General features: G+C 37.5%; 1 protein-coding gene across 1 annotated transcript in view; it reads right to left on the bottom strand.

Moving 5' to 3' along the window:
* tll2.L (tolloid like 2 L homeolog) overlaps positions 1-19,575 on the bottom strand; it is a 102,910-nt gene that overhangs the window by 67,336 nt on the left and 15,999 nt on the right.

Genomic DNA, 19,575 nt, shown 5'->3' with positions numbered 1-19,575 from the left:
ATGGATGTGCTGGATTATTTGGGTTACGAAAGGGAAACACGGCATATAGCAGACAGATTTTGGTTGGGCTGCCTGCCGTGTTTTGTAGTAACTCAGGGGGCAGTTGTGAAATGCCCAAAGTCATTCCAATGGCATTCATATTAATCACCTGAAAAAGGCTGTTTGTGCAATTAGCATTAAAGCAGTACTCTATGTTCTCAGACAAAAATCCCCAAAGAAGCACTTGAAAGGTAATATTGTAATAATAATATCTAACATATGCTTCATCTAGTGGGAATAAAAAAACTTTCATAAAAAATAATCAATTAAAAATTCTGTATGTTTTCTGAAATAATCACGTTACTTTTCACTATTCTGTTCTCTGCAATTTGTCTCTCTACAAAGACTAAAGTTAGTGCTAATACATTGTCTAGGAAAAGGAAGCACTCACCAATGTATTTGGCCTGACTACTGTATAATCCATATCAGACTCCTGCATGCAGAGAGACATATTGCAGAGAGGGAAATAAGGAAGAGTAACTTGATTTAAAAACAATAAAAGAAAGTTTAATTCATTACATTTGGAAGGTTTTTATTTCCAGGACATAAAACTTGTATTACAATTTGCCACTTTGGATCATTTACAAAGAAGACAATATCAAGATTTTGGGCATTTGGTTCTGCACATTTGTACTACCAATAATGTGAGTCAGGCAAAACCCCATGTTCCATTGGCAGAAGTCTATTAAATCAATCTGCTTCTCAGTATTGTAGTTTATGTGGAGGAAAAAAATTCATGTGGGCTGTAATCTGAAACCTTTGCAGCAAGGCCAACAAAACTTCCTTTGATGACAACCTATTTGCCTACTCCACCTAGTGGTGAAATTCTGAATACATTAATAAATAGCAATATTAATAAATTGCTAATTGGGTTAAAAATAAATTGATAAAAGTAATACTGGGGAGTCGAGACAATTTTTTCTTTGGTGGGGGGGGATAGTTTAATCAAAGGGGATCATCCCCTTTTCCATTGTTAGAATTTATTTTGCATTGTTACACGAGAGAGGGAATTCTCCACCCACATTTTAATCTTTTCTATAGGCTAAGTCAGTGTGTTAGAGTTGTTTTGACCACAAGACATAGCTGGACATCCATTGAAGAAATAAAAAAATTTACTCTTGGAAAAAAGATGAAAATCCAAGAAAAATATTTGAATCAACCACAAAAGATTCATCTGAATCCTGAACCTAATCTGAACCCCAGTTTGAATTGCCCAGTGGTCTACAGTCCATGGGTCCAAACCACATGCTCCTAAATCCTAATCCTGCAAATATGGCTTGGATTTTGTTGAATTAGAAACTAAATACGGTAAAAGTGATCATGTCTTGTTAGCACAGATAGTAAAATGTTTTTAAATAAAAGTACAACAGAAGTAAGAAGATATGTTGAAGCAATTTAGCAAGTTTCAAAGTGAGTAAATGTAAAAATCATAAGGTAACATAAAAGTACTAATATTATTTGTCCTTTATTCTTATATTCTAGTTAATTTCTTATTCTTATTTCTTATAATATTTTTATATTCTAAGTTAATTACACTATATTCATAATAAATACAATAAATTAAAACAAGAAAATGAACAGTAATAAAATCAATAGTAGGCTTTATTTATATACATCCTATATTAATATACTGTTTAGACTTTTTAAATTCAATTTTTCAAGAGTGTAATCACTTACACACTCAGTAGCGTCGGTCTTTGGAAAACATAAGAACTGGAGAATTTGTCCCTGAAATACATTGAATATGACCTGATGAGCCCTATGCAGATGCACTCCTGTTCCTTGGCTTGTCTCAACCATTATGCTAAAGATGAAGTGGCAATTGCATATTTTATTTGAGCTCAATTTATTAAAATGAAACCTTAAAATGTCTCTTGACAGCTGCAAACATATTTTCTCCATCATCCGGACATTTACAAGCTGCTATGTTGGCGTTTTGAGCATTTTTTTTCAGATACATTCTGCAACTGCAAACATTTCATGTTTTCTCTTTCCAAAAAAGGAAGGGGGGTTCTTTATGTAACTAGGACTTTAACAAATGTTGTGTGAAAATAAATATTTGCTAATTTCCTCCACCGTTAAAGAAAAAACAACTTCAGATTTACTAGATATTTCACCCATAAAATTTAGCAGGAAAAAGTCCAAACATGCTTTAATGAAGTTTGGGAAATCTTAGGACACGCGAGGTGTTCAATCACCAGAATAGAAAAACTTTTCCTAATTAGTCCAATAGCCACCATGCTCTGTATTGGCTTATACATTAATGATAATAAGTTTAAATTTTAAAGCTATATAAAAATGGTCTCTGCTTTTGGAAACAAACCAAATAACTACTGATTAGGAAGCTACCACAGTGGCCATCCAAATCTGTCACTGCCAACATGAATGAGGATACTAAATCTATAACTAAGCCTATGCCATTATGGTGTTTTATTTTATTTATTATTGAAACTACAAACATTACCTTCACATAAAGTTTAAACAAAAGAAAAAAAATTAAAACAATTCAGCTTCATTTCCCACTAGTGAAACAACTATGCACTGGGTTTTATTTTTACAGCAGAGAGGTACTTAATTATGACTATTATCTGTGAAATATGACATCCCTACTGTATTTTTTTCTTTACAATTTTAATGCATTAGGAGTCTGAGTCAGTGCATTTTTGCCAACTCTAGGTACCCAAAATTGCTTCCGACTCTACAGCTCTGTTGAAAAGTGTTGATAAATAGGAAAATTAATATCAAATCCTTCTGGATTCCCTAGTTCAATCATTGACAAATCTGCTCCTCAAGATTTTGCCAAAGAATTTGATACAATAAGCCTGAAGGCTACTCACAAAATTAAGTTATTTAGTTATACTAAATTTAATTGAGAAGTATGTGCGGATTTATTTGGGGATTTTTGTGGATAACAGACTGTAGAGCTATAGATGTACTTTTTTGGGCACCAGGATATTATTGAGCTGGAACGAGTGCAGAGACATGTATCTAAAGTGATGAAAGGAAAGGCTGTCAAGGTTATTTTTTTTTTTGTTGGAGAAAAGACGCTTCTTATGGGAAAAGATGACTCTTTGAGGCACATTTATCAAATGTCGAATTTCATGTTCATGGGAGTTTTTAAAAAACTTCCATGAACTTGAAATTCAACCAATCAAAATTTTTTTTAAAAAAAAATCAAAATTTTCAAAACTTCGGGGAATAGGATTGACCCGAAAACTCGAATCGAATTTGAAACGAATTAGATTTAAGTTTTTTCTCTGAAAAAAAATTGTATGTCGGGAAGACTGCAAACAACTCAAAAATGATCCCAGGACATCTTCCATTGACTAAAACAGCAATTCGCCAGGTTTTAGGTGGCTAATAGTCGAATTTGAGTTCTTAAAATCTCGAAAATCAAATTTACATTTTTGAAAAACCTCAAATCGAATTTTAAAAATTCCCTAGTCGAATTTGAGTTTTGGCCATAAAAAAAACACGAAAATTCGAATTCAACCCTTGATAAATCTGCCCCTTTATGTTAACATTATAAACTTATATCGGAGGATTTTTTTTACACAGACAAAAGGACACCCCCTTAGACTTGAGTGGTTTCACTTGGAGCAATGAAAATGGTTCTTAACAGTGAGGTAAGTGAAGCAGTGGAATGCGCTGACAGGTGATGGGGTGTGTGTGTCATATCATCTGTATATAAAAAAAGAATTAGTTGTCTTCAGAACCCAGACTATGAAATTGGTTGGCATTAAATCTTAGGCCCTTACCGGTACACAATCCTGTTCAGAAAGCGATACCTGGTTTTATTGTGGCAAAACAATATTGTTAGGAGGTAGCAGCAAGACTTCTACTAAAATGGTAAATTAAACGTAGGGGTCATGGCATAGTGATCAAAAAAACAGCTGACTAATCTCTCAGACTGTTAGTTATCTCCTACATTAAATAACCACTAGAACCCTTGCTATGGCATCTTAACCAGCTACAAATAAAAAAAAAAATCAGATTATAGTATAGTTATCCAACCTGAGGTCTACATAAACTTGGCAGGTATAAGATTTATTTTTGACTAAAGATGTCCATAGAAGGAAGGTCGATAAATGCTGAAACCAAACTGATTCATGAATGTGGACAAAATAACAATATCTCTCACAATTATCTCTTCCAACTAAGAAGACATTTTATAGGGTGCCTGGTATTAGGTTATATGCATGGGCCCTTTGCAATTGGTCAGCAGTAGACCACATGTAATCCACTCATTGACCTGTGGATAAAATAATTCTAACTACAATTTGGCCTACCACTTGAGTAACCAACTTATGTAAAGGTCCACTTGACTAGCGATTTCTGAAGCTGTCCTGTTTGTGTAGGGCAGTTTAAGCAAATGTTACCTGGTAAATACCACAGACCTGCACCTGGCCAGTAAAATGGACTCACAGTTTTCTATTACAGAAAGTAATTGTCATATAACCAAAAAGAAAAATAATGAGAAATAAAAACAAATCATATAGAATATCAATAATACCAAAAATATCAAATAATAACAATTGTTATTTTGTAGATGAAATACGATTATTTACTTATATTTGAGGATTTCGTTACTACAGGTTTCTGATGTGGGTCCCTATAGGGTTAATGTCTTGATGAGTGAGCAGGGCACCTGGGACACAACCCAAATTTTTACTAACCAACCTGACCTGCCTTATTCACAACCTGACATGCTACCCTGCCAGTCCCATAAACCTGGAAGTGATATCATCATAGAGGAAGAGGGTAGAGTATTTATTTGTGATATACAGGTATGGGATTGGTTATTCGTAAACCCCTTTTGTAGAAAGGGATGGAAGGCCATCTCCCATAGACTAAAAAACTATATTAAAAAAATATTTCCTGTAGCTATATAAATAAATGATGATGATGATGATGATGACCCTGTACTTGATCCATACTAAGATATAATAAATCCTTATTAGAAGCAAGTCTATTGGATTATTTAACATTTAAATAGTTTTCTAGTAGGCTTAAGGCAGTGGTCCATAACCAGTAGCTTGTGAGCAACATGTTGCTCTCCAACCCCTTGGATGTTGCTCCCAGTGGCCTCAAAGCAGGTGCTTATTTTTGAATTCCAGGCTCAGAAGCAAGTTTTAATTGCATAAAAACAAGTATAGCGCCAAGTAGAGCCTCCTGTAGGCTGCCAGTCAACATAGGGGCTACCATATAGCCAATCACAGCCCTTATTTGGCACCCCAAGGGACTTTTTCATGCTTGTGTTGCTCCCCAACTCTTTTTACATTTGAATGTGGCTCATGGGTAAAAAAGTTTGGGGACCCCTGGCTTAAGGTATGAAGATCCCTTATCTGGAAAACCAAGGTCCCAAGCATTCTAGATAACAGGTCCCATACCTGTACAGTAGATCTTTCTACACTATAACGTGTTCATTTTCTCCACATTTTGTTTGTGGCATTTGTTTGACCAAAAAAATCCACAATGATTATTTAAGTTTGTGATTTGGCTAAACAAAACCAGAAAACTGCTTTAAAATATGTACATACGTTATTGTTATAGTGCCGGTACTCTGAGTTCAGTGTTCCATTTTTTCCCAGGGAAGCACATTCTGTGAGAGATCAACATCCAGTATTGTTAGCAAAACTGCTTTTAGTTTCTTTTATAGGATTTGTTCCCATGAACCCTTGAATATCTCTTGACAAATGTCAACTAAAAATGCTAGAGAAGACAAAAACTGGTTTAATTCTTCTAACTGCATTTTCATGGTGATTTAAAAACTGTGACCACTATGGTTTAAGTTGTCACTGTTTCATTCAGTATTTATTTACACTGGTACGGATACAATTATCTGGAACCTTTCCATACTACATTTTATGTGGAAGGAAAAATTACAGGAATGGCCAAATATTTTGTTTTTTCAGCTGATACAATCTGGGATAACTCCAGCTGTAGCTTTTGGATAACCTTTCAAAATCTATTTCAGCCCCCTCCCTTTAACACACTTTGCTGTTTTAGGGATATCCCCATCCAATAAATCCTTTTAAATTATTTTTCTCACAAACCATTTTTCTTGAAATCAGTGGGTGAATATGTGCCAGCTACAGGGAATTTATTCCATTGCCTTCATTCAAGGAAAAACAAAGCTATAGACAAAGGAAACCAACATTTTCTAAACAGACTTTACATGGTTTTAATGTCCCTAGCAGCAAAATAGCCCCAAAGGGGCCAATTATTCCTGAAATTAGATATTCAAAAATGATCAAAATATAAAAATATTTATCTGCACAGAAGGGCTTTACTTCTTAAACATCTAAAGAAACTGGCAAAGTTAAATAACCTTTAGTAGTAAAGGTATGGGACCTATTATCCAGAATGCTCAGGACCTGGGGTTTTCCAGATAATGGATCTTTTTGTAATTTGGATCTTTGTATCTTAAATCTACTAGAAAATCATGTAAAAATTAAATAAACCCAATAGGCTGGTTTTGCTTTCAATAAGGATTAATTATATCTTAGTTTGGAATAAGTACAATGTACTGTTTAATTCTAACAGAGAAAAAGGAAATCATTTTTTAAAATTTGGGTTCTTTGGATAAATGTAGTCTATTGGAGACAGTGTTTCCATAATCCGGAGCTTTCTCTATAAGGGTTTCCAGAAAATGGATCCCATACCTGTATAGGATTTGCAGTATGTAAACCTTTTCATGGCTAAACTAGAACAGGATTTACTTTCCTACTGTACCACCAAACCCCAATCATTACTCCACTATATTGATAACATTCTTATCATTTGGGCAGATACTTAGCAAAAGCTCATCCAGTTCCACTAACAATGTCGTGGTTTTCATCCCACCATCAGCTTTAAATTAGCCTACCCCCAACCCACATTGACTTTTTGGACACTTATATTTATCAGAGGCTGCAACCCAAGGATTTTAGACCACAACATAAACAAGCATCAACCACTTGTGTTATGCTTCATATCAAAGTTTTACCCTATTGATTTTATTCTAACAAACCTTTTCCCAACCCCACCTCATACTGTCAGTCATGCAACCCCTTCCTCACATTCTTCCACTGCGAAGAGATGGATTCTGGGACTTGAAGGTCCTCTCCTTTCCATAGTGGGTGGAGAACTTATTCTATAGAAATCAGAGGGACTTCATGTCCCAGGTTCAATCTCTTCACTATGGAACAGGGAGCAGTTGGTTTGGATTTATTTTGGGGGGAATAGACACAAAGCTGGTCCCTGCAGCATAGACATACAATTATCATTTACTCAAGACATCAAGAGGACGAGTCATGTCATCAAGCTTGGAATAAGAAGGGAGATTTGGCAAATTGACTAGTTATTGCAAAGTTTCTGGTAAATACATTGCAGGTAAATTTGGAATACCAGCCCCGGTTTTTTACCGATAGGGCTGCAGGAATGACTGTATAAATAGAAGGAATTACTAAACATCTGAAGGTTTTATCGAGAAAATTGGTGATGGGGAGTTAGGGTAGACTGCAGAAGCAGATATGAAGTTAAAACCTATTCAGATTGAAGGCCATGCAAGAAGGCTTTTCAATTCTATCTGTAAATACTGGTCCCAGCAATCTTATTCACCTACAATGTAAAGTTTTTGAAATTGTTACCAATGGCTTATTACAGCTATTTCTAAGGTGTCTCCAGATGTTTCAGAACAACTGCAGGCTGAAACCTGACCTCCCGATACTGTCAAATGTCTCAGATACAGCAGGGCATATTTGATGGGACTAGCAAGTGGTTGGCGCATTGCAAATCAATCAATTCTTTACTACATATTTCCAGAGCATTCAAGGACAGACACACAGTTATGATATTTTTCATCATTTATTTGCTAGGATTTAGAAGAAAAAGCCATGCATAAATATGTGCTACAGGTTTCTGTAATTTTGAAAACAAGATCTCATAAATGTAAAAGTAATATTTAATTTTCTTAAATAATGCCACCTGAACAGATTATGAGTTTTGGTTATACAGGTATGGGATTCATTCTCCTGAAACCCCTGATCCAGAAAGTTCAGAATTCCAGAATGAACATCTCCCATAGACTCCATTATAATCAAATAATCCAAATTTTAAAAAAGGGTTTTTCTCTGTAATAATAAAGCAGTAGCTTGTACTTGATCCAAACTAAGATATAATTGGTGTTTCTGTTCCTAATATAATCTCCATTGAAAAAAAGCTAAGTACACATCATACAAGGCATTTTATCACTGCCAAAGCTCAAAAATATAAACCATATCCTTTGGCAATTCTAAAACAAAACCAAAGTGAAACTACATAAACCAAACAATTGCTTCTGCCATATCCTCCTTCATAGAAGCTCTTAAATCTGATGTGCTTATTTTCAGCGCTTGTATTTAAATCTCTTAGGAGTCGGGGTCAGAATATTTTTGGCGACTCCGACTCGAGATACCCAAAATTGCTCCAAACTCCAACTCTCTGACTCCGGCTCCACAGCTCTGTAAAGTTGAGGTTTTTAACCAAAACAAAATTTTAAAAAATTATTTCCTTTTTCTCTGTAATAATAAAACAGTACATTGTAATTGACCCAAACTAAGATATAATTAATCCTTATTGGAAGCAAAACCAGCCTATTGGGTGTATTTAATGTTTACATGATTTTTTAGTAGAATTAAGGTATGAAGATCCAAATTAGGGAAAGATCCGCTATCCGGAAAACCCCTAGTCCTGAGCATTCCGGATAACAGGTCCCATACCTGTACACACATTAGGCAACCTCGGTGTTTATCATCTACAAGATGCATGTTTATTATATTTGAAACAGTATGACATCAAAACATAAATCCATGGACATAAAGCAATCCATTTGCTCATATGATTAGAGAATGAGCAACAGATTACAATATACTTATTCCATCAGGAATGTTGAGCATCCATGAAAAAAGCACAAATCTAGAACCTGTCTCAAAAGACAAAGCAGACCCTTTATTCACCCCGTTTGACCCAGGTACTGGCACTATGCTATGCCATGGTCATGCATTTTTTATCTGCAGCAAAGGGCACCCGAGCTCTCCAACAAACGACCTTTTTCAATTCCAGTTTGATGTATCCATCTTCTATATTCAATCTATGCACATGGCAGTGTTAGTGTCTTGCACATGCTTATTTAATAAAAGAGTTTTGATCAGCTTTAAACTGCATATACAGCATTAATGAAATCTAAATAACACATTCATTCTGTTTTGTCCGGGCAAGCACCGCAATACTGTGCATTTACCATTAAACCTCTGTTTTCCACATTCACACTGATTTCATGGCAAGCGCAGAACTGAACAACTGCCATTCACTGTAATCTCCATGTAAAATGCTCCATTTTCAACAGTGCGACATTATGTCCGGCTTGATGCATATGGATAACAAGTGATTGAGCAATCCTTTATGGTGAATTAGCCAGACCGGAGTTACCTAACATGACACAGTAACAAGAAACTGTTTGGCACGATTTAATCGAAGTTAGAAAATAATGTACAATATAGCATGAAACTGCTAAAAGTTATTATGTGAGAGAACAGAAAGCTTACAAATCATTTATACTTTTTCTGTAAAGTTTCAATAAAACCATTTATTCTTCAAGTAAGGGCTTGTATAGTTAAGACAAAAAAAATAAAATAAATATTGGGCACACTTTCTAATAGAGTAAAATAAAAACCACTATTTAGAAATACAGGTATGGGATCCCTTACCCGGAAACCCATTATCCAAAAAGCTCTGAATTACATCTCCCATAGACTCCATTTTATCTAAATAATCCCCATTTTCAAAAATTATTTCCTTTTGCTCTGTAAGAATAAAACAGTACCTTATACTTGATCCAAAAAACTAAGACATAATAAACCAGCCTATTGGGTTTCTTTCATGTTTCCAGGATTTTCTAGTAGACAAGGTATGAAAATTCAAATTATGGAAGAACTGTTATCAGAAAAGCCCCAGGTCCAGAGCATTCTGGATAACAGATCCCATACCTGTATATTATAAAGCACAGGTGACTCCTGTGGAATGGACACCTAACGTGTTTCGGGAACACCCCTTAATCATAGCCTATGATTAAAGGAGAACTAAACCCCCCATGGTGATAAATCCCCACTGGCCCCCCTCCCTGTACAGTCTTACCCCTGAATTCTGTCCCCTCTAGAAAAGTGACCACACATGCAAAGTGAGTGCACGGAGCTCACGGGCGCCATTTTCTTCTGTTCGGTAATCTTCGTGAAGTGAGCGGCGTATTGCAGCATGCACAGTTCCGGTTCATGCATCTTCCGGTTTGCGTCAACTGCACATGCGCCGAAAGAAACGGAATTTGCCGAAGGGGAGGAAGAAGACAAGATTATTACCGAAGTAAAGAAGGTGTCGCCCGCGAGCTCCGCTGCGTTCTCTCTGCATGGGAGGTCGCTATTTCTAGAAGGGACAGAATTCAGGCTGGGAGGGGGCCAGTGGGGACTTATCTCCATGGGGGGTTTAGTTCTCCTTTAAGGGGTGTTCCAGAAACGCATTAGGCTTCCATTCCACAGCAGTCACCTGTGTTTTTTAATGTATTAATAAATAGTGGTTTTTAAATTACTCTATGTGGAAGTGTGCCTAATATTCCCTCTCTTTTTGTTTTCCTGGATAATCGCAGTTTGAGGATCTCTGCATGAATGCAGGCCCACTGAATCCTCTGCAGTCCTGCTTGAGACACCAAACAAAGTGAGTAGGGGGTGAGTCCGAATTGCTTTGGTAAATCACTACAAACAATGTTTTTGCTTTTTTTTTTTCCAGGATTCGGTTCGGGATTCAGCCAGGGTTCGGCCTTTTTCAGCAGGATTAGGATTCGGCCAAATTCTTCAGCCCGGCCGAACCCAAATACTAATTTGCATACGCAAATTAGGGGAGGGGTGGGAAATTGCATGATTTTTTGTCACAAAACAAGGAAATAATTTTTTTCCCCCTTCCAACACTTAATTTGCATATGCAAATTAGGGTTCGGATTCGGTTCGGTATTCAGCCGAATCTTTCGCAGAGGATTCGGGGGTTCGGCCGAATGCAAAATAGTGGATTCGATGCATCCCTAAAAGTTAGTTCACAAAAGACCTAGCACTCCAATATACACATTAGCTTTATACCTTGGTGCTAAGAAGTTGAATATTATAACAGAGCACTATAAAATAAAATGATTTTTATATGTTCTGGCAAAGGCGTGAACCCCTGTTGTCATCATTTACTCATTCAATGGTAGATTCATTCCCAGCTCCAGCACTATAACACACTGGCCATTGCCTTTTTGAAAGGTTTTAAAAGGGAATTAATAATGCAAGCGTTTGGCTTCCTAAAACACATAGGGTATTCATGCAGAAAAGCAGTTCACTTTTATGGAACTGAAAGTAGAGGTTATATCAATTAAAAAATTGAATTGAAAAATGAATTAAGAATGAATGAATTTCTGTGCGCCACAGAAAGCATTGATTTGACTTTCATAAAGCATTTTTGAAAAAGATTTTCTTTACAGTAAATAACTGCTGAGATATGGGATGGAGTGAATTTTGCTCCTAAACATGGGGCAGTTGTGTGAGTATCTGATAAACCCCAAAATGAAACACAGAGTGTTTTGTTGTTTTTTGTTTTTTTTTATGCCCAGTGAACGAATCACTATATTTCTCTTACTGTAACATGTGTAAGCAAATGACAGTTTTCACGAGACCTGAGTGTAAAGGTAAAGTTTCCCGATTTTAGTTTAACAAACAAATAAGATACAGCATTAATTTTCATTTAATTCAAGTATACTATGTATGCAGAAAGTACTGTATACAATCAGTGGGAAACATATAAGCAAAACATTTATTATTATCATTAACAAATACTTACTGTATATAGCATCAACATATTCCGCAGTGCTGTACAATATATATATGTAACGTATATACTCGAGTATAAGCCTACCCAAGTATAAGCCGAGGTACCTAATTTTACCTACAAAAACTTGTAAAACTTATTGACTCTTGTATAAGCCTAGGGGTGAGAAATGCATTTTAGGACATCTTCAGCAGAACACACGCTCCTGCCTGCGCTCTGCTAGGGAAGAACTCACCTCTTACTGATCCGAAGAGGCAGTCACAGCTCTGTGCTGCCCACACTTGCTAATGTATACATACATTACATACAAATATAAACCTGCCTCTGCGTTGGAGCATCTGGATCTCCAGAAGCTTGCCCCCTATCCCTGGCCCAGAACACCAGCCTGCGCACTTACTTGGCCAAAGCTCATCTCTAGTGCGAGTCCATGCAGGCGCCGCAGGACTGCAGAGGTGGGGAGGCTGCAGTAGGAGGAACTACACCCGTCGCCATGCTGCCCGCTGCCTCTGATGACGTCACGTGATGAAGGCACTCTGAGTGAGCGGGAGGTGCCGGGGAGATGTGGGCCGGGTAGGAAGTGAATGGTGTGCGCACGCAGGAGCGTGTGCTGCTGAACCGCAGCCATTCGCGTCATTGACTCGAGTATAAGCCGAGGTAGACTTTTTCAGCACATTTTGGGTGCTGAAAAACTCGGCTTATACTTGAGTATATACATCGAACAAACAGATCATAAATATACAAATGATACAAGAATTAAAGAGGGTCAGCACAAAAATACACAATTGGTTCATTTTTACTGCATGATCTTTGTAATTGACTGAACAAAATTGTTAGAACAGTGATCCCTAACCAGTGACTCACAAGCAATATGTAACTCACCAACTCCTTGGATGTTGCTCTCAGTGGCCTCAAAATAGATTGAGAGTTTTGGTTGTTTAAAAACCAGTGTGCTGCCAATCCACATAGGCTAGCCTTTATTTAGCATCCCGTAAATTATTTAAAATATCTGCACAGAATATCAGATAAGCAAATTTTTAAAAACCCCAGGGACCTTTTCATGATTCTGTTGCTCCCCAACTCTTAACATCTGAATATGGCTCATAGGTAAAAAAGATTGAGGAGCCCTGGACTAGCAATTGCCACAGCTGAAATTCATCTTTGGTGAAGTAGGAAAACGTTATGAATTCCTTTAAACCTTCCCTATGAGCCTCAGTCTAGGCGCACTTACAAATGGTATTTAAAACTTCGATCCTGTGTTGTGGCACAGTACCCACACTGCATGTTGTGTCTTATCTGTGTTTGGCATTTCTGTGTGCTCTTATTAATATAACAACATATAGAAGAACTGAGTCAAATAACTCATAAAAAGCCAGAGCATAGGATTGCAGATGCAAATAACCCTGTGTAAGGGTTCTAACGCTGTAAGTATATCACAGGATTTATGTTCTTTAGTTTGTAAACTCTTGAGGTTAAGGCCCTCTAATCCTATCGTACTCTGTAAACCCTTGTTTGTTATATTTTTGTAAGCTCCCTGTTATAAACTAATCAAAAGAACTGCATAATTTGTTGTCTCTATATAAATGATGATGATAATGACGACAACAGTATCTATAAAGATATTTTTCCATATTATAATCAACATCAGTTCTAAAACACAACTAAACTAAAACAAAACATTCCAATTCCCTGACATGACACACGCCTGTTCTCACGTATGGGATCCGTTATCCGGAAACCCATTATCCAGAAAGTTCCGAATTTTGTTATGGTCATCTCCCTTAGACTCCATTTTTAAACAAATAATTAAAAAATTTTAAACATGATTTCCTTTTTCTGTGTAGTAATAAAATAGTACCTTGTAACTGTTGCCAACCAAGATATAATTAATCCTTATTGTAAGCAAAACAATCCTATTGGGAATGTTTAATTTTTTTTTCTTAGCAGAGTTAAAGGAGAATTCAACCCTTATGTTAAAAAAACCCTAACCCTACAAAGATCCCCCTTCCTCCTCCTCCCCCCAGCCTAAGTGTTACCCTGGGCAAATGCCCCTAACATTTTACTTACCCCTCAGTGCAGATTCAGGCATCGGAGTTCACGTGCGCCATCTTCTTCTCTTCAGAAATCTTTGGAATGAGACCGGCGTACTGTTGCATGTGCAGTTGGTGTAACTTTCTGTATCGCGTCAACTGTACATGCGCCAAAACTCACTAAAATTGCTCCAATGCCTAAATCTGCATCAAGAGTAAGCAAAACGTTAGGGGCATTTGGTAACACTTAGGCTGGGAGGGGGGTTTATGTAGGGTAGGGGTTTTATAACGTTAGGGTTGAATTCTCCTTTAAGGTATGCTGATCCAAATTACGGAAAGACCCCAGGTCTTGATCCCATAAGGCTCACCAGGGTCAGACTGGGCCTGCAGGACACCGGGAAAAAACACAGTGGGCATTGGCCCTCATAGGCCCTGCTGGCCCACATCCAAACCCCACTGCCAGCCTGAAAATCAATGCCTGAATCCCCCTGACCTCTCACCGCCACGACCGAAGGGGCGGTAGATGGAGGAGGGTTGCAGCCGGCAAGGGGGACCGTGAAGTTGGAAAAAAGAGAAGTTGGGGGCCTGGGGTGGGTGTGTGCGGGCCCTTGTGAGCCCTGACATCCCCCCCCCCCGATTCTAAACGGAGGCTCACTTAGAAAAGCAAGTGCAATCTGCAAAAAAAAAATTCTTTTAATTTCTTGGAAATGTTACCCTTTATAGTGCAAGGACAGCAAATTTGACATCATGTACTTTAATATTCTCCTTCCATACAATTGCTTTCAGATCCTCGCAGCTCTTTAAGTTGAACATTTGTGTAACCCCAGATAAGGTCACCCTAATAGAAATGATAATCCGAGGGACTTTCCCTGGGATACAGAAGCCCTTTAGCCTGCAGCCTCGGAGTAAAAGTCCAAGTGGACATTGGCTTTAGAATTCTTTGCTAACCAATCTGACTTTTCAATAAAGCGATAGTGCAGCCACCTGGACTGTGCAATAAATTATTCAGATTTCTTCGCACACTTTGTCTAGTGACAGATCTACACTTCTGCATTACGTACGGTCATCCTGTAATGGCAAAATTGAATTCTGCCCGTGCGAAAGAATACAAGCGAATACACTGTCTCCATAGTAACGCCAACGTACCAGAAACGGCAGTTCTATGAGGCGGCACACAATGTATGCATCTGAATCAGGTTTCCTTGCCAGTGGGGAAACATAACCCTGAAAACACTGCCTAGAACTAAGTCTGCAAACTTAGTCTGTTTGGTTACAGCTGCAGAGTCCCTGGCCTTTGTATACATGCTCTCACATCAGCAACAAGATCATTTGCCTAAAAAATATACGGCATTGCTTTAGTTTTGCATTTCTTTCCTATTATAGGGGAACCCTCCCATTTTATGTTTTTTAGGGGACAAGAAAAAAAAATGGTGTAAAATCCAGTAAAACGCTAAATCATGGACATGCATTATGAATAAAATAGTATATGGGTGTGACTACAAAAAACGATGTAAAATAAGGGAAACTAAAAATGTAAAATTTCAGGGCTGTGGAGCCGGTACACTTCGACTCCCCAGTTAATGGTACCTCCAACTCGGATGCCTCTGTTTTTAAAGGAACAGCAACACCAAAAACTAAAAGCATACCAAAGTAATTAAAATATAATGAATTGTTGCTCTGCACTGGTAAAAGATGTGTGTTTACTTCGGATAACTACTATAGTTTATATAAACCAGCTGCTGTGTAGACATGGGGGCAGCCATTCAAGCTGCTGTAAAAAAGGAGAAAAGGCACAGGTTACATAGCACAAAACAGATAGAACTCCATTGTATTGGAAAGGGCTTATCTCTGTTATGCAATGCCGGGCCAAGTCGGCCAGGTGCCCCAGGCAACCCGGCGACCACGCCGCCCCTTATCGTTTGCGCATGTGCAAGTGCGCATGCGTCGAGGACACACAAGCGTGCATACGCCAAGAACGTGACAGTATGCATACGCCGGGAACACACAAGTGCGCATGCCCGGCCCATACACTGAGGAAGCAGATATTGTATGTAGAGGTGAGCAGGCGGAAGAAGAAAAAACTACTGCAACTGCTTCTGGAACTAGGTGAAGGTGTCGGAAGAGGTACGTGCATGGCGCCCCTCTACCTTTGCGCCCTAGGCAGGTGCCTCTTCTGCCTACCCCTAGTTCCGGCCCTATTGTTATGTGCAACGTAACCTGTGCCTTTTCTCCTTTTTTCTAGCAGCTTGAATGGCTCCCCCCATAGCTACACAGGATCTTGTTTATATAAACTATACTAGTCTTTCTGAACAAACACAAAGCTTTAACCAGTGCATGCTAACAGTATATTATATGTTAATTACTTTAAAACATTTTTTTTTTGGTATTTCAATGTAATCTCCATTGAAAAAAAGCTAAGTACACATCATACAAAGCATTTTATCACTGCCAAAGCTCAAAAATATAAACCATATCCTTTGGCAATTCTAAAACAAAACCAAAGTTAAACTAGATAAACCAAACAATTGCTTCTGCCATATCCTCCTTCGTAGAAGCTCTTAAATCTGATGTGCTTATTTTCAGCGCTTGTATTTAAATCTCTTAGGAGTCGGGGTCAGAATATTTTTGGCGACTCCGACTGACTCGAGATACCCAAAATTGCTCCACAGCTCTGTAAAGTTGAGGTTTTTAACCAAATCAAAACTTAAAAAATGATTTTCTGTACATTGTAATTGACCCAAACCAAGATATAATTAATCCTTATTGGAAGCAAAACCAGCTTATTGAGTTTAATTAATGTTTACATGTTTTTCTAGTAGACTTAAGGTATGAAGAGCCAAATTACTGAAAGATCCGTTATTCGGAAAACCTGAGGTCCAAAGCATTCTGTAGTGCTGATCTTACTGCCTGTCGGGCAAGGAATGTAGGGTATGGGCATGCGCAGTAAATAAAAGAACGCCAGTCCTAATTAGTCTTACACCCTGCCAATCTCTGCATTACGGTACAGGAAGGGAATGATGACACTGTAGAAGGAGTAAGGGTAATCGCTGACTTTTTAAAAAGAAAACAATTGATTTCTGCTTAATAAATGTATTTTGCAAAGCGTTAACTTTTTTAATTATTTGCCTTTTTCTTCTGACTTTTTACAACTTTCAAATGGGAGTCACTGACCCATCTAAAAAACAAATGCACTATAAGGCTATACATTTATTGTTGCTGCTACTTTTTAATACTTATCTTTCTGTTCAAGCCCTTTTCTTTTCATAGTCCAGTCCCTTATTCAAATCAATGCATGGTTGCTAGGGTAATTTGGACACTAGCAACCAGATTGCGGAAATTGCAAACTAAAAGCTGCTAAACAAAAAATTACATAAGTCAGAAACCACAAATATTAAAAAAAAATAAAAACCAACTGCAAATTGTCTTAGAATAGCACTCTACATCATACTAAAAAACTCATAGGTGAACAACCACCTTTAATAATTGTGTGTGGCCAGATATCTCATTTTACATGTTCCTGTGCGTGCTGATACAGCTAGCACAGCATCATGCAGGTGCTTTCAGGCAGCTATTTCATTTCTCTGATTAAAAACAGGTTCCATATGGATACATATCCAGTATTGCATAACATTTCTGAGCTAATTTTGACTGATAGAATCCTAAGAGTGAGGTCACACAGGGAGTTTTTTTTTACATGCGTTTTTAAAACCGTGTAAATATGCACAAAATAAAGCCATGCTAAATTAATGTGTTTTTCAGAAGAAACGCCAATACGCCAAGGAAACGCCATATTATTAAACTCTATGGGATCCGCAGGTTTGGAAATATGCAGCGTATTTTAAATATGGTGGTCCAAACTCTCATGAGATGGATTGCACATATACGTATTTGTGGCGTTGTATGCTGGTGACGGAATTACGTTGCGTATTGACAATCAGTACAGATACATTTTGCATGTAAATAGCTTTTCCGCTTGGCTTGTTTTCAAAAAAAGTTTACTAAAATTGAGGGGAACTTGTGGGAAACAAGTAAAACCAGAAATACATGCTGGAAAAAGAAAACTACAAGCTGAAAAACGCACATCATCATGCGGGGTGGTTTCATTGGCATACTTACGCTTGACCAAGCGTTTTTAAAAAAGCAAAATAAAAACGCCCCGTGTGACCTTGTCCTAAGAATTACAACCTTCGGGTAACCTCCTTTTTGGAAGGATGTGGAGTATTTAATGCACTTTCTACTGAAGTTCCAAATACATCTGTTAATATATTGTGTTTATGATGTGGAGATTTTGTTCTTGGAAGTCACTGTACCATTACTGCCAAGTGTATACATGACAATTACTGTACAAGCTGAAGCTAATGGCACATTGGGTGTTTTTTTGACAGTGTATTTTAGATGGCAGAGAAAGCCTGAAACCACCAATGCCGATTCCAATTGATGTAAATTAAAACCGGCTGACACAGCAAGTACAGGCAGTTCTTGGCCCAAAAAAATTGCATTTTAATAACCAGCTGTACCAACAGTGTTAAGTAGTTTTTTGTGTGCCAGTGGTAATCAGCAGCTAAAGTCGCCATCAGCGGAGGGAAGGGGTACGGGCATCATTTTAAGGGGAGCAGTAACAAAAAAACCTCTTATCCGGAGTCCTGGAAAGAACTGGAATGGCTTGCCTGATGAAGATTAAAAAAAAAAAAAAACTAACTAAAAACAAAAATGTGTAATAAAAATCAATTCCAATTATAAAGGAATAATGTTAAATAGTACCCCTGTAAATGTTTGAAATGTATTAATTTCAATGACTTGCATAGTGTCCATTGTTAATCACCCTTTTAATTCCTGACAAAGCAATTGGGTTTCTTATATGCTATTTTTCAGCAATTTTCTTTTTCCTTCTAAGCCCAAGTTATCAACTGCGCAAATTTCACGATATATTTTGTACTTGCAGATATGATTCGAAGAAATAATTCACATGGGGTAAAATCTAATTGAATAAGAAATGTTTCATGGATATTTCTACCAGAAGCAATGTCCAAACCATTCTACAATTTCATTTACAAATTCTCCTCTTTCTGCTGTGCTGTTGTAATGACTTCAACTGCCTTCTAGCTAGATTAGTTTTATTATTTGCCTGTCTCCACTCTAATCCATTCAGTTTAGTGCCAGACCCATTCCCTCCAGGTCTGCCCCTTTCAGAGCTCTGTGCAAATTGACAGAAAATAGTTTTTCAGTAAAATCCACAGGATTTTTAGCCAACCAAAAACAATTTTTATAGCAATACAAAAGGAAGAAAAGGAAGGAAATATGCTTGCTAATAATAGCATTTTCTAATCAAACATATACATATAACAAAAAGCATGGGTCTTAATCAAAAAGTATTATTACTATTAACGGAAAACTATACCCCCAAACAATGCAGGTCTCTAGAAATATATTGCATAAAACAGCCCACATGTAAAACCCTGCGTCATCTAAAAAAAACTATTTCCATAAAACTATACTTTTCTAGCACTATGTACCATTGGTTATCCTAGACATAAAAATGTAATTTTAAGTACTAAGGGCTGCCCCCTGGAATCATACGATTCACAGTGCAGAGAAACCAAGAACACACAAACATGTTAGGTAACATGAGCCAATTAACGGA

The sequence above is a fragment of the Xenopus laevis genome, chromosome 7L, assembly GCF_017654675.1.
Source record: "Xenopus laevis strain J_2021 chromosome 7L, Xenopus_laevis_v10.1, whole genome shotgun sequence".
Taxonomy (NCBI): Eukaryota; Metazoa; Chordata; class Amphibia; order Anura; family Pipidae; genus Xenopus; species Xenopus laevis.
Note: the sequence above shows the minus strand (reverse complement) of the source record. Positions and strands in the feature narration are given on the sequence as shown.